At 46.6% G+C, this 26,287-nt stretch overlaps 7 non-coding genes and 31 pseudogenes across 7 annotated transcripts; all 38 read left to right on the plus strand.

The window, feature by feature from the left end:
* Positions 1-204: 204 nt before the first annotated feature.
* Positions 205-324, plus strand: LOC148104617 (5S ribosomal RNA; annotated as a pseudogene).
* Positions 325-708: 384 nt separating this feature from the next.
* On the plus strand, positions 709-827 carry LOC148104618 (5S ribosomal RNA; annotated as a pseudogene).
* A 390-nt stretch (positions 828-1,217) lies between these two features.
* LOC148104619 (5S ribosomal RNA) lies at positions 1,218-1,336 on the plus strand (annotated as a pseudogene).
* Positions 1,337-1,726: 390 nt separating this feature from the next.
* LOC148104620 (5S ribosomal RNA) lies at positions 1,727-1,835 on the plus strand (annotated as a pseudogene).
* Positions 1,836-2,224: 389 nt separating this feature from the next.
* LOC148104621 (5S ribosomal RNA) lies at positions 2,225-2,344 on the plus strand (annotated as a pseudogene).
* A 384-nt stretch (positions 2,345-2,728) lies between these two features.
* LOC148104622 (5S ribosomal RNA) lies at positions 2,729-2,847 on the plus strand (annotated as a pseudogene).
* A 390-nt stretch (positions 2,848-3,237) lies between these two features.
* LOC148104623 (5S ribosomal RNA) lies at positions 3,238-3,356 on the plus strand (annotated as a pseudogene).
* Positions 3,357-3,746: 390 nt separating this feature from the next.
* LOC148104624 (5S ribosomal RNA) lies at positions 3,747-3,865 on the plus strand. Its single transcript, XR_015718945.1, has one exon. It is a non-coding gene; the product is annotated as a 5S ribosomal RNA (ribosomal RNA).
* Positions 3,866-4,255: 390 nt separating this feature from the next.
* LOC148104625 (5S ribosomal RNA) lies at positions 4,256-4,374 on the plus strand. The gene has a single exon (XR_015718946.1). It is a non-coding gene; the product is annotated as a 5S ribosomal RNA (ribosomal RNA).
* Positions 4,375-4,764: 390 nt separating this feature from the next.
* Positions 4,765-4,883, plus strand: LOC148104626 (5S ribosomal RNA; annotated as a pseudogene).
* A 3,891-nt stretch (positions 4,884-8,774) lies between these two features.
* Positions 8,775-8,883, plus strand: LOC148104627 (5S ribosomal RNA; annotated as a pseudogene).
* A 390-nt stretch (positions 8,884-9,273) lies between these two features.
* On the plus strand, positions 9,274-9,392 carry LOC148104628 (5S ribosomal RNA; annotated as a pseudogene).
* A 390-nt stretch (positions 9,393-9,782) lies between these two features.
* On the plus strand, positions 9,783-9,901 carry LOC148104629 (5S ribosomal RNA; annotated as a pseudogene).
* Positions 9,902-10,291: 390 nt separating this feature from the next.
* LOC148104630 (5S ribosomal RNA) lies at positions 10,292-10,410 on the plus strand. Its single transcript, XR_015718724.1, has one exon. It is a non-coding gene; the product is annotated as a 5S ribosomal RNA (ribosomal RNA).
* A 351-nt stretch (positions 10,411-10,761) lies between these two features.
* LOC148104631 (5S ribosomal RNA) lies at positions 10,762-10,870 on the plus strand (annotated as a pseudogene).
* A 390-nt stretch (positions 10,871-11,260) lies between these two features.
* On the plus strand, positions 11,261-11,379 carry LOC148104632 (5S ribosomal RNA; annotated as a pseudogene).
* A 390-nt stretch (positions 11,380-11,769) lies between these two features.
* Positions 11,770-11,888, plus strand: LOC148104633 (5S ribosomal RNA; annotated as a pseudogene).
* A 389-nt stretch (positions 11,889-12,277) lies between these two features.
* Positions 12,278-12,396, plus strand: LOC148104634 (5S ribosomal RNA; annotated as a pseudogene).
* Positions 12,397-12,786: 390 nt separating this feature from the next.
* LOC148104635 (5S ribosomal RNA) lies at positions 12,787-12,905 on the plus strand. The gene has a single exon (XR_015718960.1). It is a non-coding gene; the product is annotated as a 5S ribosomal RNA (ribosomal RNA).
* A 389-nt stretch (positions 12,906-13,294) lies between these two features.
* LOC148104636 (5S ribosomal RNA) lies at positions 13,295-13,413 on the plus strand (annotated as a pseudogene).
* Positions 13,414-13,803: 390 nt separating this feature from the next.
* Positions 13,804-13,922, plus strand: LOC148104637 (5S ribosomal RNA; annotated as a pseudogene).
* Positions 13,923-14,312: 390 nt separating this feature from the next.
* On the plus strand, positions 14,313-14,431 carry LOC148104638 (5S ribosomal RNA; annotated as a pseudogene).
* A 390-nt stretch (positions 14,432-14,821) lies between these two features.
* Positions 14,822-14,940, plus strand: LOC148104639 (5S ribosomal RNA; annotated as a pseudogene).
* A 351-nt stretch (positions 14,941-15,291) lies between these two features.
* Positions 15,292-15,410, plus strand: LOC148104640 (5S ribosomal RNA; annotated as a pseudogene).
* A 390-nt stretch (positions 15,411-15,800) lies between these two features.
* Positions 15,801-15,919, plus strand: LOC148104641 (5S ribosomal RNA; annotated as a pseudogene).
* A 390-nt stretch (positions 15,920-16,309) lies between these two features.
* Positions 16,310-16,428, plus strand: LOC148104642 (5S ribosomal RNA). Its single transcript, XR_015718697.1, has one exon. It is a non-coding gene; the product is annotated as a 5S ribosomal RNA (ribosomal RNA).
* A 390-nt stretch (positions 16,429-16,818) lies between these two features.
* LOC148104643 (5S ribosomal RNA) lies at positions 16,819-16,937 on the plus strand (annotated as a pseudogene).
* Positions 16,938-17,327: 390 nt separating this feature from the next.
* LOC148104644 (5S ribosomal RNA) lies at positions 17,328-17,446 on the plus strand (annotated as a pseudogene).
* Positions 17,447-17,835: 389 nt separating this feature from the next.
* Positions 17,836-17,954, plus strand: LOC148104645 (5S ribosomal RNA; annotated as a pseudogene).
* Positions 17,955-18,344: 390 nt separating this feature from the next.
* Positions 18,345-18,463, plus strand: LOC148104646 (5S ribosomal RNA; annotated as a pseudogene).
* A 390-nt stretch (positions 18,464-18,853) lies between these two features.
* On the plus strand, positions 18,854-18,972 carry LOC148104647 (5S ribosomal RNA). Its single transcript, XR_015718961.1, has one exon. It is a non-coding gene; the product is annotated as a 5S ribosomal RNA (ribosomal RNA).
* Positions 18,973-19,362: 390 nt separating this feature from the next.
* Positions 19,363-19,481, plus strand: LOC148104648 (5S ribosomal RNA; annotated as a pseudogene).
* Positions 19,482-19,871: 390 nt separating this feature from the next.
* Positions 19,872-19,990, plus strand: LOC148104649 (5S ribosomal RNA). Its single transcript, XR_015718725.1, has one exon. It is a non-coding gene; the product is annotated as a 5S ribosomal RNA (ribosomal RNA).
* Positions 19,991-20,380: 390 nt separating this feature from the next.
* On the plus strand, positions 20,381-20,499 carry LOC148104650 (5S ribosomal RNA; annotated as a pseudogene).
* A 390-nt stretch (positions 20,500-20,889) lies between these two features.
* Positions 20,890-21,008, plus strand: LOC148104651 (5S ribosomal RNA; annotated as a pseudogene).
* A 390-nt stretch (positions 21,009-21,398) lies between these two features.
* On the plus strand, positions 21,399-21,507 carry LOC148104652 (5S ribosomal RNA; annotated as a pseudogene).
* Positions 21,508-21,897: 390 nt separating this feature from the next.
* LOC148104653 (5S ribosomal RNA) lies at positions 21,898-22,016 on the plus strand (annotated as a pseudogene).
* Positions 22,017-22,406: 390 nt separating this feature from the next.
* Positions 22,407-22,525, plus strand: LOC148104654 (5S ribosomal RNA; annotated as a pseudogene).
* Positions 22,526-26,287: the final 3,762 nt, after the last annotated feature.

The following is a 26,287-nucleotide window of genomic DNA, read 5'->3' on the forward strand; positions in this document are numbered from 1 at the left end:
ACACCACACCAGGCCCTGTGCTGGTTCCTGAGGCCATCTTCAAAAATCCAGGGCCTGTGCTGCTGGATAAATGCTAAACTGAGTCTTTGGCTTAGGGTATTAGGCAAGCATGCAGGTAGGGTTATAGGATTGTGTTCGTAACTTCAGGTACTGGCCACCTCATCACTTGATTCCATAAATTGACACATTGTGCTGTGGGCAGCAGCTTACGGCCATACCACCCTGAGTACGCCGGACCTCGTCTGATCTCGGGAGCTAAGCAGGGCTTGGGCTTGGTTAGTACTTGGATGGGAGACTGCCGGGGAATACCTGGTGCTGTAAGCCTTTCATGTCATTGAACTGCTTTTGATCCAGTGAAGGGGTGTATTAAAAGACCCAAAGCAGCTGCCCATTAATGAGGGCACATTAACGACATTGCTTTTGGCTGTTTTCACCAATGTCTTGTTCTGCTGGCTGAGGCCACCTACAACACACCAGGGCCAGTGCTGCTGGCCGAGGCTAACTACACCACACCAGGCCCTGTGCTGGTTCCTGAGGCCATCTTCAAAAATCCAGGGCCTGTGCTGCTGGATAAATGCTAAACTGAGTCTTTGGCTTAGGGTATTAGGCAAGCATGCAGGTAGGGTTATAGGATTGTGTTCGTAACTTCAGGTACTGGCCACCTCATCACTTGATTCCATAAATTGACACATTGTGCTGTGGGCAGCAGCTTACAGCCATACCACCCTGAGCACGCCTGACCTTGTCTGATCTCGGAAGCTAAACAGGGCTGGGCTTGGTTAGTACTTGGATGGGAGACTGCCTGGGAATACCTGGTGCTGTAAGCCTTTCATTTTCATGTCATTGAACTGCTTTTGATCCAGAGAAGGGGTGTATTAAAAGACCCAAAGCAGATGCCCATTAATGAAGGCACATTAACAACATTGCTTTTGGCTGTTTTCACCAATGTCTTGTTCTGCTGGCTGAGGCCACCTACAACACACCAGGGCCAGTGCTGCTGGCCGAGGCTAACTACACCACACCATGCCCTGTGCTGGTTCCTGAGACCATCTTCAAAAATCCAGGGCCTGTGCTGCTGGATAAATGCTAAACTGAGTCTTTGGCTTAGGGTATTAGGCAAGCATGCAGGTAGGGTTATAGGATTGTGTTCGTAACTTCAGGTACTGGCCACCTCATCACTTGATTCCATAAATTGACACATTGTGCTGTGGGCAGTAGCTTACGGCCATACCACCCTGAGCACGCCTGACCTCGTCAGATCTTGGAAGCTAAGCAGGGCTGGGCTTGGTTAGTACTTGGATGGGAGACTGCCTGGGAATACCTGGTGCTGTAAGCCTTTCATTTTCATGTCATTGAACTGCTTTTGATCCAGAGAAGGGGTGTATTAAAAGACCCAAAGCAGCTGCCCATTAATGAGGGCACATTAACGACATTGCTTTTGGCTGTTTTCACCAATGTCTTGTTCTGCTGGCTGAGGCCACCTACAACACACCAGGGCCAGTGCTGCTGGCCGAGGCTAACTACACCACACCAGGCCCTCTGCTGGTTCCTGAGGCCATCTTCAAAAATCCAGGGCCTGTGCTGCTGGATAAATGCTAAACTGAGCCTTTGGCTTAGGGTATTAGGCAAGCATGCAGGTAGGGTTATAGGATTGTGTTCGTAACTTCAGGTACTGGCCACCTCATCACTTGATTCCATAAATTGACACATTGTCCTGTGGGCAGCAGCTTACGGCCATACCACCCTGAGCACGCCTGATCTCGGAAGCAAAGCAGGGCTGGGCTTGGTTAGTACTTGGATGGGAGACTGCCTGGGAATACCTGGTGCTGTAAGCCTTCCATTTTCATGTCATTGAACTGCTTTTGATCCAGAGAAGGGGTGTATTAAAAGACCCAAAGCAGCTGCCCATTAATGAGGGCACATTAACGACATTGCTTTTGGCTGTTTTCACCAATGTCTTGTTCTGCTGGCTGAGGCCACCTACAACACACCAGGGCCAGTGCTGCTGGCCGAGGCTAACTACACCACACCAGGCCCGGTGCTGGTTCCTGAGGCCATCTTCAAAATCCAGGGCCTGTGCTGCTGGATAAATGCTAAACTGAGTCTTTGGCTTAGGGTATTAGGCAAGCATGCAGGTAGGGTTATAGGATTGTGTTCGTAACTTCAGGTACTGGCCACCTCATCACTTGATTCCATAAATTGACACATTGTGCTGTGGGCAGCAGCTTACGGCCATACCACCCTGAGTACGCCGGACCTCGTCTGATCTCGGGAGCTAAGCAGGGTTTGGGCTTGGTTAGTACTTGGATGGGAGACTGCTGGGGAATACCTGGTGCTGTAAGCCTTTCATGTCATTGAACTGCTTTTGATCCAGAGAAGGGGTGTATTAAAAGACCCAAAGCAGCTGCCCATTAATGAGGGCACATTAACGACATTGCTTTTGGCTGTTTTCACCAATGTCTTGTTCTGCTGGCTGAGGCCACCTACAACACACCAGGGCCAGTGCTGCTGGCCGAGGCTAACTACACCACACCAGGCCCTGTGCTGGTTCCTGAGGCCATCTTCAAAAATCCAGGGCCTGTGCTGCTGGATAAATGCTAAACTGAGTCTTTGGCTTAGGGTATTAGGCAAGCATGCAGGTAGGGTTATAGGATTGTGTTCGTAACTTCAGGTACTGGCCACCTCATCACTTGATTCCATAAATTGACACATTGTGCTGTGGGCAGCAGCTTACAGCCATACCACCCTGAGCACGCCTGACCTTGTCTGATCTCGGAAGCTAAACAGGGCTGGGCTTGGTTAGTACTTGGATGGGAGACTGCCTGGGAATACCTGGTGCTGTAAGCCTTTCATTTTCATGTCATTGAACTGCTTTTGATCCAGAGAAGGGGTGTATTAAAAGACCCAAAGAAGATGCCCATTAATGAAGGCACATTAACAACATTGCTTTTGGCTGTTTTCACCAATGTCTTGTTCTGCTGGCTGAGGCCACCTACAACACACCAGGGCCAGTGCTGCTGGCCGAGGCTAACTACACCACACCAGGCCCTGTGCTGGTTCCTGAGGCCATCTTCAAAAATCCAGGGCCTGTGCTGCTGCATAAATGCTAAACTGAGTCTTTGGCTTAGGGTATTAGGCAAGCATGCAGGTAGGGTTATAGGATTGTGTTCGTAACTTCAGGTACTAGCCACCTCATCACTTGATTCCATAAATTGACACATTGTGGTGTGGGCAGCAGCTTACGGCCATACCACCCTGAGCACGCCTGACCTCGTCTGATCTCGGAAGCTAAGCAGGGCTGGGCTTAGTTAGTACTTGGATGGGAGACTGCCTGGGAATACCTGGTGCTGTAAGCCTTTCATTTTCATGTCATTGAACTGCTTTTGATCCAGAGAAGGGGTGTATTAAAAGACCCAAAGCAGCTGCCCATTAATGAGGGCACATTAACGACATTGCTTTTTGCTGTTTTCACCAATGTCTTGTTCTGCTGGCTGAGGCCACCTACAACACACCAGGGCCAGTGCTGCTGGCTGAGGCTAACTACACCACACCAGGCCCTGTGCTGGTTCCTGAGGCCATCTTCAAAAATCCAGGGCCTGTGCTGCTGGATAAATGCTAAACTGAGTCTTTGGGTTAGGGTATTAGGCAAGCATGCAGGTAGGGTTATAGGATTGTGTTCGTAACTTCAGGTACTGGCCACCTCATCACTTGATTCCATAAATTGACACATTGTGCTGTGGGCAGCAGCTTACGGCCATACCACCCTGAGCACGCCTGACCTCGTTTGATCTCGGAAGCTAAGCAGGGCTGGGCTTGGTTAGTACTTGGATGGGAGACTGCCTGGGAATACCTGGTGCTGTAAGCCTTTCATTTTCATGTCATTGAACTGTTTTTGATCCAGAGAAGGGGTGTATTAAAAGACCCTAAGCAGCTGCCCATTAATGAGCGCACATTAACGACATTGCTTTTGGCTGTTTTCACCAATGTCTTGTTCTGCTGGCTGAGGCCACCTACAACACACCAGGGCCAGTGCTGCTGGCTGAGGCTAACTACACCACACCAGGCCCTGTGCTGGTTCCTGAGGCCATCTTCAAAAATCCAGGGCCTGTGCTGCTGGATAAATGCTAAACTGAGTCTTTGGGTTAGGGTATTAGGCAAGCATGCAGGTAGGGTTATAGGATTGTGTTCGTAACTTCAGGTACTGGCCACCTCATCACTTGATTCCATAAATTGACACATTGTGCTGTGGGCAGCAGCTTACGGCCATACCACCCTGAGCACGCCTGACCTCGTTTGATCTCGGAAGCTAAGCAGGGCTGGGCTTGGTTAGTACTTGGATGGGAGACTGCCTGGGAATACCTGGTGCTGTAAGCCTTTCATTTTCATGTCATTGAACTGTTTTTGATCCAGAGAAGGGGTGTATTAAAAGACCCTAAGCAGCTGCCCATTAATGAGCGCACATTAACGACATTGCTTTTGGCTGTTTTCACCAATGTCTTGTTCTGCTGGCTGAGGCCACCTACAACACACCAGGGCCAGTGCTGCTGGCCGAGGCTAACTACACCACACCAGGCCTTGTGCTGGTTCCTGAGGCCATCTTCAAAAATCCAGGGCCTGTGCTGCTGGATAAATGCTAAACTGAGTCTTTGGCTTAGGGTATTAGGCAAGCATGCAGGTCGGGTTATAGGATTGTGTTCGTAACTTCAGGTACTGGCCACCTCATCACCTGATTCCATAAATTGACACATTGTGCTGTGGGCAGCAGCTTACGGCCATACCACCCTGAGCACGCCTGACCTCGTCTGATCTCGGAAGCTAAGCAGGGCTGGGCTTGGTTAGTACTTGGATGGGAGACTGCCTGGGAATACATGGTGCTGTAAGCCTTTCATTTTCATGTCATTGAACTGCTTTTGATCCAGAGAAGGGGTGTATTACAGTTTTTTCTGATTGCTTAAGCACATTTTTTGTAACTATTGGCTATTTTTGCAAAACTCTACACACAAATAAGAAAACCTGTCACCCAATTATCAAAACATTGTAGTTCTCTTGCAAAAGCGAACACAGCTAGATTAACTCTTCACACCTTGGTAAAAATGGTGTTTTCGTATCAAACAGTACACACAAGCCATCATCTACTAAGCACACAATGCGCCAACTGCACACTGATGGTATGAATACAAAACACATCTGGCTTTTGCTTTCTCTATGTACAGATGTCAATTTGAGGTCACACTTTTGTCATAGTGTCATGTAAACATACAAGGATCCAAACTTCAAGTATTGGTGTTTATTCACACTCATCAAAACCAAGACAAAGTCAGAACACAAAATATGAATTTCACAAAAAAAAGGAAAAAAAAAGACAATCAGCCTACATCATGTCGTCTTTCTGGGTCCGGCCACAAAATTTCGTCCACATCGCATGCGACATCCTCCAGTCCAAGGCACCGGGGAAAATATCTCCTTGAATGCCGTATCCAGGCCTGACATGATGCCTGGTCAATATCTCCACATGCCTCCTCCATTTTCTGTAAAAGGGCTACCTGTTGATGAGGATGACGGTCGTACACTTTCCAGCGCCAGGCAGAGAAGAACTCCTCGATGGGATTTACAGTTTTTTCTGAATGCTTAAACCCTAACTGTGATTCTTATAGCACAATTCCTAAAACTATTAATACTTATAGCAAAACCACTCACTGAGTTTGCAAATCTAAAAGCACAAACACTGCTTTGCACTCAGTTTGCAATTTTGTAACACACACTTTGCAAAACTGTAGGCACAACTCACTGCTTACACTCAATTACCAAATTTCCAACACACTCCTAGCAAAATTATACACATGTATGGCTATCATTAACACTATTTTGCCAACTGTCTGGCACACTTTCACTTGTGAAAACTTTTTTAGATAATTAGTTCACTTTGCAATCAGCCTAAGCACTATAATACAGGTAAGCTCTGTGTGTGGAGTACAATGGAGGGAGCAGGAAGAGTGAGAAGTAGAGGAGGCCGAGGAAGAGGACGTGGAGGTGAAGAAGTAGGATGAAGAGGACGACAAGGACAAGGAGGAGCAAGAGGAGGATGAGAAGGGGGGAGAGGAGGACGAGGAGGGGGGAGAGGAAGGGTAAGAAGAGTAAGAAATAGAATTGCTGATGACATCAGAGCTACAATAGTGGACCATGTAATCAACCGTGGAATGACCCTGAGGGAAGCTGGCCAACGGGTTCAGCCTAACTCGAGCCACTACTCTGTAGCAAGCATCATAAGGACATTTTGAAATGAGAATCAGTTAGTACAGTCACTTTGCACTAAGATTTGTAGCACAACAATACCATAGATGTAAAAATACTGAAATTGTTACTTTACAGAATTGCTAGACGACCAGATGCTGGGGGCAGAGGAAGCATGTTCACTGCAGAACAAGAAACCCATATAGTCAATATGGCGATTGCAAATAATCCTATACTTGGAAATAAACACTTATGTTTGTTTTGATGTGTGTGAATAATAGTACTTGAAGTTAACTGACATAGCCTACCTTGTGCACAGAGAAAGCAAAAGCCAGATGTGTTTTTTATTCATACCATCAGTGTGCAGTTAGCGCATTGTGTGCTTAGTAGATGATGGCTTGTGTGTACTGTTTGATACGAAAACACCATTTTTACGAAGGTGTGAAGAGTTAATCTAGCTGTGTTCGCTTTTGCAAGAGAACTACAATGTTTTGATAATTGGGTGACAGGTTTTCTTATTTGTGTGTAGAGTTTTGCAAAAATAGCCAATAGTTACAAAAAATGTGCTTAAGCAATCAGAAAAAACTGTAAGAATGGAGAGTATGGAGGGAGGTTGAGTGCCATGAAGGATGGGTGGTCTGTAAACCAGTTGCGGACCAAAGCAGCCCTATGGAAACTAACATTGTCCCATATGATGACATATCGGGTCTGCTCTGATCTCTGAACAGTGAGCATGTCATGCAAGGTGTCCAGGAATGCAATAATGTGTGCAGTTCTGTATGGGCCTATAGTTGCATGATGGTGAACAACACCATTTTGGCTTATAGCTGCACACATGGTTATGTTACCACCACGTTGTCCTGGGACATTGATGATGGCACGGTGTCCAATAATGTTCCTGCCATGTCTCCTGGTTTTACTGAGGTTAAAACCGGCCTCATCTACAAAAAGTAGCTCATGTCCCGTTGCATCTGCTTCTAGTTCCATCACTCTCTGGACAAGACAAAACAAATGCAACACATCAGGCCCATGCACAGCACTACAGTATGCACTTCCAAATTCAGAACAAATGACACTAGCTTACCTGCACATAGTCATATCGCAGTTGCTTTACACGTTCTGTGTTTCTCTCGAAAGGAACTCTGTAAATTTGCTTCATTCTTATTCTGTGGCGCGCAAGTATACGACTTAGTGCAGAAATGCTTGCACTGTGTATATTTTGAAAGATGGTGTCATTATCAATTATGCGCTGCTGTATTTCGCGCAGTCTTATTGCATTATTGGCAATCACCATGTTCACTATATGGGTCTCTTGCTCTGGAGTGAACATCTTTCTCTGCCCCCAACATCTGGACGTCTAGCAATTCTGTAAAGTAACAATTTCAGTATTTTTGCATGTATGGTACTGTTGTGTTTCTCATTAGAGTATGGCAGTGCTACAAAGTACTTACCAATTCTCATTTCGAAATGTCCTAATGATGCTTGCCACAGTGTAGCGGCTCAGTTTAGGCTGAACCCGTTGGCCAGCTTCCCTCAGGGTCATCCCATGGTTGATGACATGGTCCACTATTGTAGCTCTGATGTCATCAGTTATTCTGTTTCTTACTCTTCTTACTCTTCCTCTTTCCCCTCCTCGTCCTCTTCTTGCTCCTCCTTGTCCTCTTCCTCTAACTTCCTCTAACCCTCTTGCTTCTTCACCTCCACGTCCTCTTCCTCCAACTTCTTCACCTCCACGTCCTCTCCCTCAGCCTCCTCTGATTCTCACTCTTCTCACTCTTACTGCTCCTTCCATTGTACTCCACATAGACAGCTTACCTGTGGCCTGTTTATAGTGCTTAGGCTGATTGCAAAGTGTACTAATTATCTAAAACAGTTTTCACAAGTGAAAGTGTGCCAGACAGTTGGCAAAATAGTGTTAATGATAGCCATACATGTGTATAATTTTGCTAGGAGTGTGTTGGAAATTTGGTAATTGAGTGTAAGCAGTGAGTTGTGTTTAAAGTTCTGCAAAAAGAGTGTTGTGCAGTGAATTGTGCCTACAGTTTTGCAAAGTGTGTGTTACAAAATTGCAAACTGAGTGCAAAGCAGTGTTTGTGCTTTTAGATTTGCAAACTCAGTGAGTGGTTTTGCTATAAGTATTAATAGTTTTAGGAATTGTGCTATAAGAATCACAGTTAGGGTTTAAGCATTCAGAAAAAACTGTAAAAGACCCAAAGCAGCTGCCCATTAATGAGGGCACATTAACGACATTGCTTTTGGCTGTTTTCACCAATGTCTTGTTCTGCTGGCTGAGGCCACCTACAACACACCAGGGCCAGTGCTGCTGGCCGAGGCTAACTACACCACACCAGGCCCTGTGCTGGTTCCTGAGGCCATTTTCAAAAATCCAGGGCCTGTGCTGCTGGATAAATGCTAAACTGAGTCTTTGGGTTAGGGTATTAGGCAAGCATGCAGGTAGGGTTATAGGATTGTGTTCGTAACTTCAGATACTGGCCACCTCATCACTTGATTCCATAAATTGACACATTGTGCTGTGGGCAGCAGCTTGCGGCCATACCACCCTGAGCACGCCTGATCTCGGAAGCTAAGCAGGGCTGGGCTTGGTTAGTACTTGGATGGGAGACTGCCTGGGAATACCTGGTGCTGTAAGCCCTTAATTTTCATGTCATTGAACTGCTTTTGATCCAGAGAAGGGGTGTATTAAAAGACCCAAAGCAGCTGCCCATTAATGAGGGAACATTAACGACATTGCTTTTGGCTGTTTTCACCAATGTCTTGTTCTGCTGGCTGAGGCCACCTACAACACACCAGGGCCAGTGCTGCTGGCCGAGGCTAACTACACCACACCAGGCCCTGTGGTGGTTCCTGAGGCTATCTTCAAAAATCCAGGGCCTGTGCTGCTGGATAAATGCTAAACTGAGTCTTTGGCTTAGGGTATTAGGCAAGCATGCAGGTAGGGTTATAGGATTGTGTTCGTAACTTCAGGTACTGGCCACCTCATCACTTGATTCCATAAATTGACACATTGTGCTGTGGGCAGCAGCTTACGGTCATACCACCCTGAGCACGCCTTACCTCGTCTGATCTCGGAAGCGAAGCAGGGCTGGGCTTGGTTAGTACTTGGATGGGAGACTGCCTGGGAATACCTGGTGCTGTAAGCCTTTCATTTTCATGTCATTGAACTGCTTTTGATCCAGAGAAGGGGTGTATTAAAAGACCCAAAGCAGCTGCCCATTAATGAGGGCACATTAACGACATTGCTTTTGGCTGTTTTCACCAATGTCTTGTTCTGCTGGCTGAGGCCACCTACAACACACCAGGGCCAGTGCTGCTGGCCGAGGCTAACTACACCACACCAGGCCCTGTGCTGGTTCCTGAGGCCATCTTCAAAAATCCAGGGCCTGTGCTGCTGGATAAATGCTAAACTGAGTCTTTGGCTTAGGGTATTAGGCAAGCATGCAGGTAGGGTTATAGGATTGTGTTTGTAACTTCAGGTACTGGCCACCTCATCACTTGATTCCATAAATTGACACATTGTGCTGTGGGCAGCAGCTTACGGCCATACCACCCTGAGCACGCCTGACCTCGTCTGATCTCGGAAGCTAAGCAGGGCTGGGCTTGGTTAGTACTTGGATTGGAGACTGCCTGGGAATACCTGGTGCTGTAAGCCTTTCATTTTCATGTCATTGAACTGCTTTTGATCCAGAGAAGGGGTGTATTAAAAGACCCAAAGCAGCTGCCCATTAATGAGGGCACATTAACGACATTGCTTTTGGCTGTTTTCACCAATGTCTTGTTCTGCTGGCTGAGGCCACCTACAACACACCAGGGCCAGTGCTGCTGGCCGAGGCTAACTACACCACACCAGGCCCTGTGGTGGTTCCTGAGGCCATCTTCAAAAATCCAGGGCCCGTGCTGCTGGATAAATGCTAAACTGAGTCTTTGGCTTAGGGTATTAGGCAAGCATGCAGGTAGGGTTATAGGATTGTGTTCGTAACTTCAGGTACTGGCCACCTCATCACTTGATTCCATAAATTGACACATTGTGCTGTGGGCAGCAGCTTACGGCCATACCACCCTGAGCACGCCTGACCTCGTCTGATCTCGGAAGCTAAGCAGGGCTGGGCTTGGTTAGTACTTGGATGGGAGACTGCCTGGGAATACCTGGTGCTGTAAGCCTCTCATTTTCATGTCATTGAACTGCTTTTGATCCAGAGAAGGGATGTATTAAAAGACCCAAAGCAGCTGCCCATTAATGAGGGCACATTAACGACATTGCTTTTGGCTGTTTTCACCAATGTCTTGTTCTGCTGGCTGAGGCCACGTACAACACACCAGGCCCTGTGCTGGTTCCTGAGGCCATCTTCAAAAATCCAGGGCCTGTGCTGCTGGATAAATGCTAAACTGAGTCTTTGGCTTAGGGTATTAGGCAAGCATGCAGGTAGGGTTATAGGATTGTGTTCGTAACTTCAGGTACTGGCCACCTCATCACTTGATTCCATAAATTGACACATTTTGTTGTGGGCATCAGCTTACGGCCAGACCACCCTGAGCACGCCTGATTTCGGAAGCTAAGCAGGGCTGGGCTTGGTTAGTACTTGGATGGGAGACTGCCTGGGAATACCTGGTACTGTAAGCCTTTCTTTTTCATGTCATTGAACTGCTTTTGATCCAGAGAAGGGGTGTATTAAAAGACCCAAAGCAGCTGCCCATTAATGAGGGCACATTAACGACATTGCTTTTGGCTGTTTTCACCAATGTCTTGTTCTGCTGGCTGAGGCCACCTACAACACACCAGGGCCAGTGCTGCTGGCCGAGGCTAACTACACCACACCAGGCCCTGTGCTGGTTCCTGAGGCCATCTTCAAAAATCCAGGGCCTGTGCTGCTGGATAAATGCTAAACTGAGTCTTTGGGTTAGGGTATTAGGCAAGCATGCAGGTAGGGTTATAGGATTGTGTTCGTAACTTCAGGTACTGGCCACCTCATCACTTGATTCCATAAATTGACACATTGTGCTGTGGGCAGCAGCTTATGGCCACACCACCCTGAGCACGCCTGACCTCGTCTGATCTCGGAAGCTAAGCAGGGCTGGGCTTGGTTAGTACTTGGATGGGAGACTAACTGGGAATACCTGGTGCTGTAAGCCTTTCATTTTCATGTCATTGAACTGCTTTTGATCCAGAGAAGGGGTGTATTAAAAGACCCAAAGCAGCTGCCCATTAATGAGGGCACATTAACGACATTGCTTTTGGCTGTTTTCACCAATGTCTTGTTCTGCTGGCTGAGGCCACCTACAACACACCAGGGCCAGTGCTGCTGGCCGAGGCTAATAACACCACACCAGGCCCTGTGCTGGTTCCTGAGGCCATCTTCAAAAATCCAGGGCCTGTGCTGCTGGATAAATGCTAAACTGAGTCTTTGGGTTAGGGTATTAGGCAAGCATGCAGGTAGGGTTATAGGATTGTGTTCGTAACTTCATCTACTGGCCACCTCATCACTTGATTCCATAAATTGACACATTGTGCTGTGGGCAGCAGCTTATGGCCACACCACCCTGAGCACGCCTGACCTCGTCTGATCTCGGAAACTAAGCAGGGCTGGGCTTGGTTAGTACTTGGATGGGAGACTAACTGGGAATACCTGGTGCTGTAAGCCTTTCATTTTCATGTCATTGAACTGCTTTTGATCCAGAGAAGGGGTGTATTAAAAGACCCAAAGCAGATGCCCATTAATGAGGGCACATTAACAAATTGCTTTTGGCTGTTTTCACCAATGTCTTGTTGTGCTGGCTGAGGCCACCTACAACACACCAGGGCCAGTGCTGCTGGCCGAGTCTAACTACACCACACCAGGCCCTGTGCTGGTTCCTGAGGCCATCTTCAAAAATCCAGGGCCTGTGCTGCTGGATAAATGCTAAACTGAGTCTTTGGCTTAGGGTATTAGGCAAGCATGCAGGTAGGGTTATAGGATTGTGTTCGTAACTTCAGGTACTGGCCACCTCATCACTTGATTCCATAAATTGACACATTGTGCTGTGGGCAGTAGCTTACGGCCATACCACCCTGAGCACGCCTGACCTCGTCTGATCTCTGAAGCTAAGCAGCGCTGGGCTTGGTTAGTACTTGGATGGGAGACTGCCTGGGAATATCTGGTGCTGTAAGCCTTTCATTTTCATGTCATTGAACTGCTTTTGATCCAGAGAAGGGGTGTATTAAAAGACCCAAAGCAGCTGCCCATTAATGAGGGCACATTAACGACATTGCTTTTGGCTGTTTTCACCAATGTCTTGTTCTGCTGGCTGAGGCCACCTACAACACACCAGGGCCAGTGCTGCTGGCCGAGGCTAACTACACCACACCAGGCCCTGTGCTGGTTCCTGAGGCCATCTTCAAAAATCCAGGGCCTGTGCTGCTGGATGAATGCTAAACTGAGTCTTTGGGTTAGGGTATTAGGCAAGCATGCAGGTAGGGTTATAGGATTGTGTTCGTAACTTCAGGTACTGGCCACCTCATCACTTGATTCCATAAATTGACACATTGTGCTGTGGGCAGCAGCTTACGGCCATACCACCCTGAGCACGCCTGACCTCGTCTGATCTCAGAAGCTAAGCAGGGCTGGGCTTGGTTAGTACTTGGATGGGAGACTGCCTGGGAATACCTGGTGCTGTAAGCCTTTCATTTTCATGTCATTGAACTGCTTTTGATCCAGAGAAGGGGTGTATTAAAAGACCCAAAGCAGATGCCCATTAATTAGGGCACATTAACAACATTGCTTTTGGCTGTTTTCACCAATGTCTTGTTCTGCTGGCTGAGGCCACCTACAAAACACCAGGGCCAGTGCTGCTGGCCGAGGCTAACTACACCACACCAGGCCCTGTGCTGGTTCCTGAGGCCATCTTCAAATTCCAGATCCTGTGCTTCTGGATAAATGCTAAAATGAGTCTTTGGGTTAGGGTATTAGGCAAGCATGCAGGTAGGGTTATAGGATTGTGTTCGTAACTTCAGGTACTGGCCACCTCATCACTTGATTCCATAAATTGAAACATTGTGCTGTGGGCAGCAGCTTACGGCCATACCACCCTGAGCACGCCTGACCTCGTCTGATCTCGGAAACTAAGCAGGGCTGGGCTTGGTTAGTACTTGGATGGGAGACTGCCTGGGAATACCTGGTGCTGTAAGCCTTTCATTTTCATGTCATTGAACTGCTTTTGATCCAGAGAAGGGGTGTATTAAAAGACCCAAATCAGCCTCCCATTAATGAGGGCACATTAACGACATTGCTTTTGGCTGTTTTCACCAATGTCTTGTTCTGCTGGCTGAGGCCACCTACAACACACCAGGGCCAGTGCTGCTGGCCGAGGCTAACTACACCACACCAGGCCCTGTGCTGGTTCCTGAGGCCATCTTCAAAAATCCAGGGCCTGTGCTGCTGGATAAATGCTAAACTGAGTTTTTGGGTTATTGTATTAGGCAAGCATGCAGGTAGGGTTATAGGATTGTGTTCGTAACTTCAGGTACTGGCCACCTCATCACTTGATTCCATAAATTGACACATTGTGATGTGGGCAGCAGCTTATGGCCATACCACCCTCAGCACGCCTGACCTCGTCTGAACTCGGAAGCTAAGCAGGGGTGGGCTTGGTTAGTACTTGGATGGGAGACTGCCTGGGAATACCTGGTTCTGTAAGCCTTTCATTTTCATGTCATTGAACTGCTTTTGATCCAGAGAAGGGGTGTATTAAAAGACCCAAAGCAGCTGCCCATTAATGAGGGCACATTAACGACATTGCTTTTGGCTGTTTTCACCAATGTCTTGTTCTGCTGGCTGAGGCCACCTACAACACACCAGGGCCAGTGCTGCTGGCCGAGGCTAAATACACCACACCATGCCCTGTGCTGGTTCCTGAGGCCATCTTCAAAAATCCAGGGCCTGTGCTGCTGGATAAATGCTAAACTGCGTCTTTGGCTTAGGGTATTAGGCAAGCATGCAGGTAGGGTTATAGGATTGTGTTCGTAACTTCAGGTACTGGCCACCTCATCACTTGATTCCATAAATTGACACATTGTGCTGTGGGCAGCAGCTTACGGCCATACCACCCTGAGCACGCCTGACCTCGTCTGATCTCGGAAGCTAAGCAGGGCTGGGCTTGGTTAGTACTTGGATGGGAGACTAACTGGGAATAACTGGTGCTGTAAGCCTTTCATTTTCATGTCATTGAAATGCTTTTGATCCAGAGAAGGGGTGTATTAAAAGACCCAAAGCAGATGCCCATTAATGAGGGCACATTAACAACATTGCTTTTGGCTGTTTTCACCAATGTCTTGTTCTGCTGGCTCAGGCCACCTAAAAAACACCAGGGCCAGTGCTGCTGGCCGAGGCTAACTACACCACACCAGGCCCTGTGCTGGTTCCTGAGGCCATCTTCAAAAATCCAGGGCCTGTGCTGCTGGATAAATGCTAAACTGAGTCTTTGGCTTAGGGTATTAGGCAAGCATGCAGGTAGGGTTATAGGATTGTGTTCGTAACTTCAGGTACTGGCCACCTCATCACTTGATTCCATAAATTGACACATTGTGCTATGGGCAGCAGCTTACGGCCATACCACCCTGAGCACGCCTGACCTCGTCTGATCTCGGAAGCTAAGCAGGGCTGGGCTTGGTTAGTACTTGGATGGGAGACTAACTGGGAATACCTGGTGCTGTAAGCCTTTCATTTTCATGTCATTGAACTGCTTTTGATCCAGAGAAGGGGTGTTATAAAAGACCCAAAGCAGCTCCCCATTAATGAGGGCACATTAACTACATTGCTTTTGGCTGTTTTCACCAATGTCTTGTTCTGCTGGCTGAGGCCACCTACAACACACCAGGGCCTGTGCTGGTTCCTGAGGCCATCTTCAAAAATCCAGGGCCCGTGCTGCTGGATAAATGCTAAACTGAGTCTTTGGGTTAGGGTATTAGGCAAGCATGCAGGTAGGGTTATAGGATTGTGTTCGTAACTTCAGGTACTGGCCACCTCATCACTTGATTCCATAAATTGACACATTGTGTTCTTGGCAGCAGCTTACGGCCATACCACCCTGAGCACGCCTGACCTCGTCTGCTCTCGGAAGCTAAGCAGGGCTGGGCTTGGTTAGTACTTGGATGGGAGACTACCTGGGAATACCTGGTGCTGTAAGCCTTTCATTTTCATGTCATTGAACTGCTTTTGATCCAGAGAAGGGGTGTATTAAAAGACCCAAAGCAGCTGCCCATTAATGAGGGCACATTAACGACATTGCTTTTGGCTGTTTTCACCAATGTCTTGTTCTGCTGGCTCAGGCCACCTACAACACACCAGGGCCAGTGCTGCTGGCCGAGGCTAACTACACCACACCAGGCCCTGTGCTGGTTCCTGAGGCCATCTTCAAAAATCCAGGGCCTGTGCTGCTGGATGAATGCTAAACTGAGTCTTTGGCTTAGGGTATTAGGCAAGCATGCAGGTAGGGTTTTAGGATTGTGTTCGTAACTTCAGGTAATGGCCACCTCATCACTTGATTCCATAAATTGACACATTGTGCTGTGGGCAGCAGCTTACGGCCATACCACCCTGAGCACGCCTGACCTCGTCTGATCTCGGAAGCTAATCAGGGCTGGGCTTGGTTAGTGCTTGGATGGGAGACTGCCTGGGAATACCTGGTGCTGTAAGCCTTTCATTTTCATGTCATTGAACTGCTTTTGATCCAGAGAAGGGGTGTATTAAAAGACCCAAAGCAGCTGCCCATTAATGAGGGCATATTAACAACATTGCTTTTGGCTGTTTTCACCAATGTCTTGTTCTGCTGGCTGAGGCCACCTACAAAACACCAGGGCCAGTGCTGCTGGCCGAGGCTAACTACACCACACCAGGCCCTGTGCTGGTTCCTGAGACCATCTTCAACAATCCAGGGCCTGTGCTGCTGGATAAATGCTAAACTGAGTCTTTGGCTTAGGGAATTAGGCAAGCATGCAGGTAGGGTTATAGGATTGTGTTCGTAACTTCAGGTACTGGCCACCTCATCACTTGATTCCATAAATTGACACATTGTGCTGTGGGCAGCAGCTTACGGCCATACCACCCTGAGCACGCCTGACCTCGTCTGATCTCGGAAGTTAAGCAGGGCTGGGCTTGGTTAGTACTTGGATGGGACACTGCCTGGGAATACCTGGTGCTGTAAGCCTTTCATTTTCATGTCATTGAACTGCTTTTGATCCAGAGAAGGGGTGTATTAAAAGACCCAAAGCAGCTGCCCATTAATGAGGGCACATTAACGACATTGCTTTTGGCTGTTTTCACCAATGTCTTGTTCTGCTGGCTCAGGCCACCTACAACACACCAGGGCCAGTGCTGCTGGCCGAGGCTAACTACACCACACCAGGCCCTGTGCTGGTTCCTGAGGCCATCTTCAAAAATCCAGGGCCTGTGCTGCTGGATAAATGCTAAACTGAGTCTTTGGCTTAGGGTATTAGGCAAGCATGCAGGTAGGGTTATAGGATTGTGTTCGTAACTTCAGGTAATGGCCACCTCATCACTTGATTCCATAAATTGACACATTGTGCTGTGGGCAGCAGCTTACGGCAATACCACCCTGAGCACGCCTGACCTCATCTGATCTCGGAAGCTAAGCAGGGCTGGGCTTGGTTAGTACTTGAATGGGAGACATCCTGGGAATACCTGGTGCTGTAAGCCTTTCATTTTCATGTCATTGAACTGCTTTTGATCCAGAGAAGGGGTGTATTAAAAGACCCAAAGCAGCTGCCCATTAATGAGGGCACATTAACGACATTGCTTTTGGCTGTTTTCACCAATGTCTTGTTCTGCTGGCTGAGGCCACCTACAACACACCAGGGCCAGTGCTGCTGGCCGAGGCTAACTACACCACACCAGGCCCTGTGCTGGTTCCTGAGGCCATCTTCAAAAATCAAGGGCCTGTGCTGCTGGATAAATGCAAAACTGAGTCTTTGGCTAAGGGTATTAGGCAAGCATGCAGGTAGGGTTATAGGATTGTGTTCGTAACTTCAGGTACTGGCCACCTCATCACTTGATTCCATAAATTGACACATTGTGCTGTGGGCAGCAGCTTACGGCCATACCACCCTGAGCACCCCTGACCTCGTCTGATCTCGAAAGCTAAGCAGGGCTGGGCTTGGTTAGTACTTGGATGGGAGACTGCCTGGGAATACCTGGTGCTGTAAGCCTTTCATTTTCATGTCATTGAACTGCTTTTGATCCAGAGAAGGGGTGTATTAAAAGACCCAAAGCAGATTCCCATTAATGAGGGCACATTAACAACATTGCTTTTGGCTGTTTTCACCAATGTCTTGTTCTGCTGGCTGAGGCCACCTACAACACACCAGGGCCAGTGCTGCTGGCCGAGGCTAACTACACCACACCAGGCCCTGTGCTGGTTCCTGAGGCCATCTTCAAATTCCAGATCCTGTGCTTCTGGATAAATGCTAAAATGAGTCTTTGGGTTAGGGTATTAGGCAAGCATGCAGGTAGGGTTATAGGATTGTGTTCGTAACTTCAGGTACTGGCCACCTCATCACTTGATTCCATAAATTGACACATTGTGTTCTTGGCAGCAGCTTACGGCCATACCACCCTGAGCACGCCTGACCTCGTCTGATCTCGGAAGCTAATCAGGGCTGGGCTTGGTTAGTACTTTGATGGGAGACTGCCTGGGAATACCTGGTGCTGTAAGCCTTTCATTTTCATGTCATTGAACTGCTTTTGATCCAGAGAAGGGGTGTATTAAAAGACCCAAAGCAGCTGCCCATTAATGAGGGCATATTAACAACATTGCTTTTGGCTGTTTTCACCAATGTCTTGTTCTGCTGGCTGAGGCCACCTACAAAACACCAGGGCCAGTGCTGCTGGCCGAGGCTAACTACACCACACCAGGCCCTGTGCTGGTTCCTGAGACCATCTTCAAAAATCCAGGGCCTGTGCTGCTGGATGAATGCTAAACTGAGTCTTTGGCTTAGGGTATTAGGCAAGCATGCAGGTAGGGTTATAGGATTGTGTTCGTAACTTCAGGTACTGGCCACCTCATCACTTGATTCCATAAATTGACACATTGTGCTGTGGGCAGCAGCTTACGGCAATACCACCCTGAGCACGCCTGACCTCATCTGATCTCGGAAGCTAAGCAGGGCTGGGCTTGGTTAGTACTTGGATGGGAGACTGCCTGGGAATACCTGGTGCTGTAAGCCTTTCATTTTCATGTCATTGAACTGCTTTTGATCCAGAGAAGGGGTGTATTAAAAGACCCAAAGCAGCTGCCCATTAATGAGGGCACATTAACGACATTGCTTTTGGCTGTTTTCACCAATGTCTTGTTCTGCTGGCTCAGGCCACCTACAACACACCAGGGCCAGTGCTGCTGGCCGAGGCTAACTACACCACACCAGGCCCTGTGCTGGTTCCTGAGGCCATCTTCAAAAATCCAGGGCCTGTGCTGCTGGATAAATGCTAAACTGAGTTTTTGGGTTAGGGTATTAGGCAAGCATGCAGGTAGGGTTATAGGATTGTGTTCGTAACTTCAGGTACTGGCCACCTCATCACTTGATTCCATAAATTGACACATTGTGCTGTGGGCAGCAGCTTACGGCCATACCACCCTGAGCACGCCTGACCTCGTCTGATCTCAGAAGCTAAGCAGGGCTGGGCTTGGTTAGTACTTGGATGGGAGACTGCCTGGGAATACCTGGTGCTGTAAGCCTATCATTTTCATGTCATTGAACTGCTTTTGATCCAGAGAAGGGGTGTATTAAAAGACCCAAAGCAGCTGCCCATTAATGAGGGCAAATTAACGACATTGCTTTTGGCTGTTTTCACCAATGTCTTGTTCTGCTGGCTGAGGCCACATACAACACACCAGGGCCAGTGCTGCTGGCCGAGGCTAACTACACCACACCAGGCCCTGTGCTGGTTCCTGAGGCCATCTTCAAAAATCAAGGGCCTGTGCTGCTGGATAAATGCAAAACTGAGTCTTTGGCTTAGGCTATTAGGCAAGCATGAAGGTAGGGTTATAGGATTGTGTTCGTAACTTCAGGTACTGGCCACCTCATCACTTGATTCCATAAATTGACACATTGTGCTGTGGGCAGCAGCTTACGGCCATACCACCCTGAGCACCCCTGACCTCGTCTGATCTCGGAAGCTAAGCAGGGCTGGGCTTGGTTAGTACTTGGATGGGAGACTGCCTGGGAGTACCTGGTGCTGTAAGCCTTTCATTTTCATGTCATTGAACTGCTTTTGATCCAGAGAAGGGGTGTTTTAAAAGACCCAAAGCAGCTGCCCATTAATGAGGGCACATTAACGACATTGCTTTTGGCTGTTTTCACCAATGTCTTCTTCTGCTGGCTGAGGCCACCTACAACACACCAGGGCCAGTGCTGCTGGCCGAGTCTAACTACACCACACCAGGCCCTGTGCTGGTTCCTGAGGCCGTCTTCAAAAATCCAGGGCCTGTGCTTCTGGATAAATGCTAAAATGAGTCTTTGGGTTAGGGTATTAGGCAAGCATGCAGGTAGGGTTATAGGATTGTGTTCGTAACTTCAGGTACTGGCCACCTCATCACTTGATTCCATAAATTGACACATTGTGCTGTGGGCAGCCGCTTACGGCCATACCACCCTGAGCACGCCTGACCTCGTCTGATCTCGGAAGCTAAGCAGGGCTGGGCTTGGTTAGTACTTGGATGGGAGACTGCCTGGGAATACCTGGTGCTGTAAGCCTTTCATTTTCATGTCATTGAACTGCTTTTGATCTAGAGAAGGGGTGTATTAAAAGACCCAAAGCAGCTGCCCATTAATGAGTGCACATTAACGACATTGCTTTTGGCTGTTTTCACCAATGTCTTGTTCTGCTGGCTGAGGCCACCTACAACACACCAGGGCCAGTGCTGCTGGCCGAGGCTAACTACACCACACCAGGCCCTGTGCTGGTTCCTGAGGCCATCTTCAAAAATCCAGGGCCTGTGCTGCTGGATAAATGCTAAACTGAGTCTTTGGGTTAGGGTATTAGGCAAGCATGCAGGTAGGGTTATAGGATTGTGTTTGTAACTTCAGGTACTGGCCACCTCATCACTTGATTCCATAAATTGACACATTGTGCAGTAGGCAGCAGCTTACGGCCATACCACCCAGAGCACGCCTGACCTCGTCTGATCTCGGAAGCTAAACAGGGCTGGGCTTGGTTAGTACTTGAATGGGAGACATCCTGGGAATACCTGGTGCTGTAAGCCTTTAATTTTCATGTCATTGAACTGCTTTTGATCCAGAGAAGGGGTGTATTAAAAGACCCAAAGCAGCTGCCCATTAATGAGGGCACATTAACGACATTGCTTTTGGCTGTTTTCACCAATGTCTTGTTCTGCTGGCTGAGGCCACCTACAACACACCAGGGCCAGTGCTGCTGGCCGAGGCTAACTACACAACACCAGGCCCTGTGCTGGTTCCTGAGGCCATCTTCAAAAATCCAGGGCCCGTGCTGCTGGATAAATGCTAAACTGAATGTTTGGGTTAGGGTATTAGGCCAGCATGCAGGTAGGGTTACAGGATTGTGTTCGTAACTTCAGGTACTGGCCACCTCATCACTTGATTCCATAAATTGACACATTGTGCTGTGGGCAGCAGCTTGCGGCCATACCGCCCTGAGCACCCCTGACCTCGTCTGATCTCGGAAGCTAAGAAGGGCTGGGCTTGGTTAGTACTTGGATGGGAGACTGCCTGGGAATACCTGGTGCTGTAAGCCTTTCATTTTCATGTCATTGAACTGCTTTTGATCCAGAGAAGGGGTGTATTAAAAGACCCAAAGCAGATGCCCATTAATGAGGGCACATTAACGACATTGCTTTTGGCTGTTTTCACCAATGTCTTGTTCTGCTGGCTGAGGCCACCTACAACACACCAGGGCCAGTGCTGCTGGCCGAGGCTAACTACACCACACCAGGCCCTGTGCTGGTTCCTGAGGCCATCTTCAAAAATCCAGGGCCTGTGCTGCTGGATAAATGCTAAACTGAGTCTTTGGCTTAGGGTATTAGGCAAGCATGCAGGTAAGGTTATAGGATTGTGTTCGTAACTTCAGGTACTTGCCACCTCATCACTTGATTCCATAAATTGACACATTGTGCTGTGGGCAGCAGATTATGGCCATACCACCCTGAGCACACCTGATCTCGGAAGTTAAGCAGGGCTGGGCTTGGTTAGTACTTGGATGGGAGACTGCCTGGGAATACCTGGTGCTGTAAGCCTTTCATTTTCATGTCATTGAACTGCTTTTGAGCCAGAGAAGGGGTGTATTAAAAGACCCAAAGCAGCTGCCCATTAATGAGGGCACATTAACGACATTGCTTTTGGCTGTTTTCACCAATGTCTTGTTCTGCTGCCTGAGGCCACATACAACACACCAGGGCGAGTGCTGTTGGCCGAGGCTAACTACACCACACCAGGCCCTGTGCTGGTTCCTGAGGCCATCTTCAAAAATCCAGGGCCTGTGCTGCTGGATAAATGCTAAAATGAGTCTTTGGGTTAGGGTATTAGGCAAGCATGCAGGTAGGGTTATAGGATTGTGTTCGTAACTTCAGGTACTGGCCACCTCATCACTTGATTCCATAAATTGACACATTGTGCTGTGGGCAGCAGCTTACAGCCATACCACCCTGAGCACGCCTGACCTCGTCTGATCTCGGAAGCTAAGCAGGGCTGGGCTTGGTTAGTACTTGGATTGGAGACTGCCTGGGAATACCTGGTGCTGTAAGCCTTTCATTTTCATGTCATTGAACTGCTTTTGATCCAGAGAAGGGGTGTATTAAAAGACCCAAAGCAGCTGCCCATTAATGAGTGCACATTAACGACATTGCTTTTGGCTGTTTTCACCAATGTCTTGTTCTGCTGGCTGAGGCCACCTACAACACACCAGGGCCAGTGCTGCTGGCCGAGGCTAACTACACCACACCAGGCCCTGTGCTGGTTCCTGAGGCCATCTTCAAAAATCCAGGGCCTGTGCTGCTGGATAAATGCTAAACTGAGTCTTTGGGTTAGGGTATTAGGCAAGCATGCAGGTAGGGTTATAGGATTGTGTTTGTAACTTCAGGTACTGGCCACCTCATCACTTGATTCCATAAATTGACACATTGTGCAGTAGGCAGCAGCTTACGGCCATACCACCCAGAGCACGCCTGACCTCGTCTGATCTCGGAAGCTAAACAGGGCTGGGCTTGGTTAGTACTTGAATGGGAGACATCCTGGGAATACCTGGTGCTGTAAGCCTTTAATTTTCATGTCATTGAACTGCTTTTGATCCAGAGAAGGGGTGTATTAAAAGACCCAAAGCAGCTGCCCATTAATGAGGCTTCGTTAGGAGTAGGATCTTCATCATCAATCACAATCGGTTCAAACAGCTGTGTGTAGTTTCTGCAGAGTGAAAACATGTACACAAAGTGTAGATGCAAAAAGACAAATGCATAAACATGCAGTTCCAGTTTTATAGAACGATTCTACTATTTTTTTTTTCTGAAGAATCTAATGTAAAAGAGTCAAACTACATACATTTATAATAATTGTGTGTATATATTTTGTGAAACCCTCTGGAATAATTACTCAAGATACAACGCACCTGTAACAGGAGCTCTCGACAGTGAGGCATTCAGTAGTGCCTGTATCGTTTTCTTCTTCCAAATCTATGACCTGGAAATACAGAAATGAGGATGAATGAAAATTCATATTTGACCAATTGATAATTATTTTAATATAGGGAGCCTAAGTCTCCTCCCCTTCTGGTCTGCTCATGGGTCCCTGAACAAAAGAAAAATGAATGGAAGTGAATGGAGCTATAAAAGTTATTTTCTGGTCTGCTTTGCCTTACTCTCTGAATCACACATATGTTGTACTTCAATTTAAATAATAAATAATTGTGTTTCGACTATGTCTGTAATGTAATTTGAGGTTTGTTAGCTTGTAAAAATTCGTCATTAAAATGACTACAAGTCAGATGTCACAAATATGACGTCGCCTCAGAAGCTTTTCTCCCCCAGCGTAGCTGCTAATTATCACATGGCCAGATTTATAGTGGTTTTCTCCACATCATCCTGGAAGAAGGATTCGAAGCTCGCTAAACAAAACTAAGCTTTTCCTCTTCTCTGTGTCTGGTTCGATGATGTCAATTTTGTGAGACGAACATTTACATTTCGCCACGTCTTTTCAAACAAAACCTAAAATAACCTTTGCCACCTGTCGCTTAAGCACTTTTTGGCATCAAAATGTGTTTATATACTTCACGGACATCATATTTTAAATCCATGGCACACAGCAAACGGGATCAGAAAATAATTTTTATTGGCTCATAGACTCCTATTTTTTTAGCAGTAGGGGACCCATGGTCCGGAAGTAGATGGATGTACCTTAGGTTCCCTATCCCAATAGATTATCTAAAGGTACAATAAGTAAGAATGAAATAAGAATAACATCCTGTGGTCAAATTTGTGTACTGCAGTCTATCTTTATAAACAAACGAGTGACTCTCCCTCCTCTCGTTCCATGAGTTTCATGGCTACGGATCAGCGCCAGAAGATTCTAGATGACAAAGACGAGTCATACACAGTTTCAATGTAACCTTCTTTCCAACATGATTGAGACATTAGACTGCTTTGTGATTATTTCATGTAGTATGACTTATTGTACCTTTAAGGGGTGGATGTTATAATCTATTGATAGTATGAAAATTGAGGATGTGAAATGCATTGTATAATAACAATGAATAAGCAAACAGTGAATCGTTATCTAATTGCAAAGTAAAGGCGGTGGAGATTGTCTGCTGCACTGTTTTACAAATAAAAAAGTTTTTTACCTGTTGTACTTCATTAGCAAGCACAAGATCCCCAGCACCCTTCCTTAGAGAACAAAGAAAAGCATTATTGTTGTGTACTGTGAAAATATTAATTGACACTTTGAAAATATTTAAGCATCTTGATTAAGAAACAAGCAATACAAGTATTATGTAGTCCATGTTCCAAAAACCATATACAGAATGAATGACAAAAGTGTATATCTCATTAATACAAAGTGTAGGCAAAAAACAGTAAAAGATTACATGTTCTTAAAATATCACTTACTCATATTCTGCCGCTTTCTGTAAAGGACTGCTTTCATGTTGAAGTTCCCATGGCTGAAACAAACAAACAAACAAACAAACAAACAAACAAACAAACAAACACACGCGAGCACGCACACACACACACAAAATGTATTTCACATATAACTATTAACTGTTTTACTGAACTGAGGCAAATGGTGGTGGCTAAACAACAAGAAAACTCTATAGAAAATTTTAAATTGTACTTACCAGTGTATCAGCAAGATCAAACTCAGAGGGCCTTTTAATAACAATCTCTGGGTCAGAGTCAGACAAGTCTAAATTTTCTCCAACTACAAAACATGAAAACAAATCAAGCTAAGCTAACTAAATTCATACTAATGTATGAAACTTTATTTGATCATCAATAATAGATTAATACGAAAGGCATAAAGTTAGCATTGAAAACTCATGACTCAGTAGATCCAAAAATGGCTGAATTTCATGTTTCCAGGAAGAAACATAACATATACAAGCTAATTTAGGGAGCAATGGTGGCAGAGGAGTTAAAAGCCCGCCCTGTAATCAAAAGGTTGAAGGTTTGAGCCCTGCTCAGTCTGTCGCAGTCGTTGTGTCCTTGGGCAAGACACTCCACCCTCCATGCCAGGTGGTGGTAGTGGGAGGGATAGGTGGCATCTGTGTACAGCAGCCTTGCTTCAGTCAGTGAATCCCAGGACAGTTGTGTCCACATTGTAGCTAATCACCAGCAGTGTGTGAATGTGTGTGAATGTGTGTGGGTGAATGACTGGTTTTGTTGTGAAGTGTCTTGGGGGGGTTGTAGAACCCTAGAAGGTGCTATATCAAATACAGGCCATTCACCATTTTTATGTAGGTATGCTATTGACTTGGGTGCTTTATGCGTAATGTTATCATTTCACAATTTCAAAATTAGCAGTTGTTGAAACTAAGGGAATGTGTGTCAAAATCCAAACAAACATTAGCAGCTTACCATCTTCAAAGTCACTCTTCAAGCAGATGAAAACAGTGATTCTTTGATAAGGCTTGCCAACTTCAGCCTTATAAGCCTCAAGTGTAAATGGTCTTTGTGTTCCAGGGACAGTAATGACCTCAGTGCCATCCGGATACAGAAGAAGGAAAGGTCCATCTTTTAGATCTTTGTTAAAGTCCTTCATTTTTTTAACAGCTTGATTGAGCAGACTTGTGGCAGTAGCGTCAGGGTCTGTTGTTAGGAAAATAGTTTTTCCACGGTATGGCTTCAAACCACCCTTTTTAATGGTCATCAAGCCGACATTTATCTGTAAGGAAAAAGACATGAACAATGGGCCAAGTAGATACTAATATGACTCTAAGCAGATCTATTCAAACTTGAATATTTATTAACTGCAAAAGAGGGATCTTCCTGACAACCTAAATGTACAATTACTCGTAAACAATTGTTCTTATTCTGGATAGCTTTACTACACTGAACATTTTCTACACAACTCCCCTAAGGAATAACAAAAGAATGTCATTAGAAAATTAACTTCAACTTGTTTTCAGACTGAGCTAGCCAAACTACCTGAACCTTTCTTTTTTCCTTTTTCTTTAAGCCCTTCCTCCCTTCAGAAAACTTTTACCTCTCTTCATTTTTATTTTTTCTGTATTCTATGAAGGTGCTGAAGGTTGGAGTCGGGCAGTTTGAGGTAGTCTGTGATGCTAAAGGGAAACAAAGGAAAAATGTACTACAATGTCACACATTAAAGACATTAATTCATGTGACATTCCATTGTCCACACAACACGCAAATAAGGACAACACTGAATAATCTCACTAGAAAATTTCTACCAAGGAATGACAATGCAACTGATACTACTGACCAATACAATTCTACACCAGTAAGTTTTAATGTATAGACACATAATAGTGTTAGTTCCTAAAGTTAACCAAACATAATAAATGAA

Source organism: Neolamprologus brichardi, chromosome 3 (assembly GCF_056152115.1).
Source record: "Neolamprologus brichardi isolate AB-2024 chromosome 3, ASM5615211v1, whole genome shotgun sequence".
NCBI classification, from domain to species: domain Eukaryota; kingdom Metazoa; phylum Chordata; class Actinopteri; order Cichliformes; family Cichlidae; genus Neolamprologus; species Neolamprologus brichardi.